Source organism: Anopheles gambiae, chromosome 3 (assembly GCF_943734735.2).
Source record: "Anopheles gambiae chromosome 3, idAnoGambNW_F1_1, whole genome shotgun sequence".
Lineage (NCBI taxonomy): Eukaryota > Metazoa > Arthropoda > Insecta > Diptera > Culicidae > Anopheles > Anopheles gambiae.
This window is the reverse complement of record NC_064602.1, coordinates 93,655,253-93,659,727: the sequence shown is the minus strand read 5'-3', so window position 1 is coordinate 93,659,727 and position 4,475 is coordinate 93,655,253. Positions and strand designations below refer to the sequence as shown.

General features: G+C 36.4%; 1 protein-coding gene across 1 annotated transcript in view; it reads right to left on the bottom strand.

Annotated features, from left to right (window-relative positions):
• Positions 1–1,059: 1,059 nt before the first annotated feature.
• Positions 1,060–4,475, bottom strand: part of LOC133392815 (uncharacterized) — a 13,431-nt gene continuing 10,015 nt past the window's right edge. Inside the window, exons 2-5 of the mRNA XM_061654547.1 lie at positions 4,252–4,413; positions 3,375–4,185; positions 2,886–3,297; positions 1,060–2,790 (exon numbers count right to left, since the gene is read on the bottom strand). The gene's annotated coding sequence lies outside the window, so the exon portion shown is untranslated. The remainder of the gene's footprint in view (positions 2,791–2,885; positions 3,298–3,374; positions 4,186–4,251; positions 4,414–4,475) is intronic.

The window sequence follows — 4,475 nt, the reverse complement described above, 5'->3', positions numbered from 1 at the left end:
TTGACGCTACATACCATCAGACTTCACTTACATTCAACCACATTTGTATAATTTCACAATTTAATTGCAACATTGTCAATCACACTACTGTACTGCTATGGAGTAGAAATTCCGAAACAGTCAAGGTCACGTTGGTTCACACAACTGCAGAATAACTGAAACCGTCTCCGTCTGCCGGAATCGGCAAGTAAACACAAGCAAAATGCTTTACATTGGGGAATTCCCATCACCACATGTTTATCATTTCGTTTGAAGTCGCACAAATCACTTAACGTTTTTGCTACGTTACTTTCTTTCTTAATGAACCAATTTAAACACTTTACGTTCTCACTCTCAATTTATATGCACTCGGTCATGCGCACTTCATGACGCCGGCCGGTGCTTACCGGTATTGACACGAACATGTGATGACGCATCCTTTGCAAGATACGCTTAGCTCGACGCACACGATTAGAGAAGGGTAGTGGCCTTAACTCATCTGTTGCGAGCTGTTTAACACGTTTGATATTGCTGTTTTTTTCAAAACACTGGTACAATAACTGTGACAAATTGTATTCTTAAACAGAAATTACAGCTGATAAAAGCTTGCCTCAATTCACTGAACGGAACACGCCACACAAACTCACTCCGTGTGTTACCGCTAGCAGCACTCGCGACGAAGTGATACGGCGTTTGCTTTGCACGATGTTCAAAGCACGATCCAAGATAAGAAAGGGGTTGATGCATACCTTTCAGGTGCCCTCAGACGATACGCTTTCTGCTTGAAAAACTTCCATCTTTTTCCTCATGGACAGGGCAATCTAGCAGGGTTCGCGAAGGGATAACGAACTAGCAAAAACCATCTAATTGTTACTGGTTACCATGTAAATATTACTAGCAACCGTTCAACATTCTTTTGTATTTCAACACATGATACAATATAAATATTAAAGTATTACAAAAACCGTATTTCACCTACAAATGTATGTTAAAAAATTGTAATAATTCATTTTTGCCAATTAGTAGCATGTATTATAATAAAAATGCTAGTATAAAGACGAGGAGGCACGAGACCGTGAGCAGTTTCCGACATTCCTGAGGTCAAGACCGCAAAGCGGTTGTAGCGCCAGATATGTAAGTAACGGAATTTGGGGCAATTGTGCCATACGGGGCAAGAGTGCCACCTAGCATTTTTCCTTAAAAACTTTAGTTTAATGATCAATTGTGTATACAGTTGGTTGCTTTCCAATGACTAGGTATACTGAGCCGAATTTCATATAGACCAATCGATATTTCACATTGTTTTGAACTGATTTATATTGAGTTTCAAAATTGAGCAGAATATTATAATTTTTAAATCCAACCAAATAAGTTCTCAAAAATTATGCGAACAATCAACCGAGAAAATATTTACAGCACCGTATAGCTGAGAAAACGTGAAATTGTTTGTGGGGTTAGTTGAAAAAAACTTTCTTTTTGTCACTGAAAAATTCAATTTAAAAAAAGTTACAACTTTTGGGGCAGAATAGCCATCTCTATTAGGGGCAAGTGTGCCACCATCTTTCATAGGCGATCGTTTATTTTACGAGCGGATTCTACTCCGGAAAAACAGACCAGTAACAACCCATATTGCGATACAGTTTGTGATGAAAAGGGGTTCATTGGTGACTCAAGACATGTAGGAATACATACACTAGTGGTATAAACGTAATAATTTCAAATGAAATACGGTTGTTTTAATCAGGTGGTCGTCTTGCCCCATACGAGTGGCACTCTTGCCCCATAGCCCAAAAAACAACGTCTTTTTGGACCCTTTTTAAAACGCTTCAAAAACTGTTTTGTTTGCACTTTTTTCAAGCGAAACTCATTTATAAGTAAGGAAATAGATGTAAAATGGTTATGAGATTTAAATCGGCTTTTGAAAAACACGTTTTAATGAGTTATAACTTGAAATGCTTAAGATGGCACACTTGCCCCAAATTCCGCTAAGTGTGGTATAAGCAAAAAAAAATGACAAAGGCAATAGCGTACGTTTACGATACAAGTACTTCTTCTTCTATTTGGCCTTCTTCTTCTATCTTCCTATGGGGACATGCAGCCCTATATAGGATTTCGAGACTTTAGTACCATGCAGCTTGATAGCCAGATATTGCTACCGGGGGGCCAGGCGGCCCCCTCTAAGTTTGAACGTACGACGGGCATGTTGTTAAGTCGTGCGAGCTGACGACTGCACACCACGGGACCGCTATATAAGTACACAAATACGTTTATAAAACTGATATGGAGGCGTTTTTTGAAAATGAAATCAACAAACAAACATTAATACATAAATTGAATCAATTGAATCAACCTACTTACTCCGGAAAATGTATTTAATGTATACACTGCAATCAAACTATAAATACGACATTACAAACTCTGCTCTTCTAGTCCTAATTTCTAGTGATCTATTATTCAACTACTATACTACTAACTGAATAGTAATCATCTTACTTATAACATTTTCACATTTAGGTAATTGCATTTTGCATTTTGCATTTTAATTTTGATTGCAGCACAAGGTCTGCATTATCTTATCCTTATCAACATAATCGGTGTGGTGGATGAGCTGGATGAGACTTTCCCATTATCTGAAGTTGTGGAACTCTAACTTGCTCCTATCTATCAGATGACCAGGCTGCCCCATGAGATGGCTATTTTACAACATGTTCTTAGACCCATAACACTATAGTTGCACTTTAGTGTTGAGATGGCTCTTTGCCATCTAGGCAATTTGTCCTAATGCAGAGCTGAACGAAACCGGTCGAAGGTCTGGAAAGGAGACAAATATGTTGATAACCGTTAGATAAGCCTCCTCCAGGTGCAGCATTAAAAAAAAAAATTACAATTCAAATTAATAATGTTACCTCACGTTCACGTTGCCAATAGATAGTACCGATTCCAATCCCATTATGTATTAACATAATTTAACACAATCACAATTAACAAAATCAGCTCAATACATATTAGGGCAGATGGAATGGCCGACATTTATCCATACAGAGTTTTTATGTTTCTAGTCAATTGTGGTAATTGCTATCTTGCTAGCGAGACCTGTCGGAGATCGGGTGTCTACATGGATTGGAGGCTGCAGCCATGGACCGAGCATCCTGTAGAATTGTTGTGGACCGGGCCATGTCACACCGTCGTGCTCTATCGTGAGCAGCCCAACAAGAGAAAGAGAGAGAGTGCTAGCTGTTTCATTGAAACATTGCTATGGTATATGCTGAACATTCATTCACATGGCAGTTTTGTGGCACTTTATCAATTTCATTAGGCCTAATAATAAAATAATATTAAAAAAACATAAGAAAATTATATAAATTTTGAGAATTTTAATACGAAAAGTAACTTACTCGCTTAGAAGTCTCCATGCAAAAAGGCGAATCCAACACCCACTGAGCGTTTGAAGGAATAGTTTTTAAATTACATGGTATTACATCTCTTTAAATCCTAAAGTTTGCTTACATCTTCAAAATTATTTTATCTACTCATAAACATTTTCACTGATTATTTAGGTTATTCTGGTGAAATATCATATTTCTTAAAGCAAAAATACTAAAACGAGCATACAATATAAGCTTGTTACATACAATTAGAACCCAGAGGTAATCATTTCCTATATGATGTTTAGACTTTTTACACCTTTTCAAAATGTCCTATTGTGTTTGTATGAGTGTGTTTTTTGCAAACCCTCTCTTTTCATAAATAAAAAAAAAACTTTACAGTTATCAAATATTTTATCTGAGTCTGGTACACCGTTTAACATGCTCGATGGTTTCTTGATATTTAAAATTATTTAAAAATAAAACCATAATCCATTCATATGTTTGGCGAATGACGCATACATTAAAAATCTTGAATTTTTATGCAAATGACTTTTTTGAGTTTTGCAAATGACTTTTTGTGACGAGACTTCATATGACAACATATGTTTACATTTTAACGGTGTTATATAATCCCATACTAATCTTAATTCTAAACATTTACTGAGTCTATGACCTTTTTTATGCCAAAAATAAAATTTTACTTCGTCCCTGTTTCTTAAGAATTATCACGAAGCAGACAAGTATATCTAAAAACAGTGAGATAACGAGGCGTTGCTAACTGATCAGAACGTTATTATTGACGTAGAAAGAAACTTCTTGTTGTTATGGTGCGGAAATACTGAAACGAAAACATAATATCATGAGTTATTTCTAATCAATCCGCTTCTTATATCTCAATATTTACAAAATAGTTCATCGTCCAGTTACTATCTTTAGAAGTAATGATCAGCGTAAGTAAGTAGAATTTGTGCAATAACGGTTCTGACTGAACAACTATGATTATCTGCAAGATTCTGGTTCCAATGTCAATCGATAATCTCTCGATCCTTGTGCGCTTAGCTGCGTTCTGATGTGGAAGGATGAGACAAGGGCATAACAAGTGTTACTACTAAGTTCCAAAGAAACAAA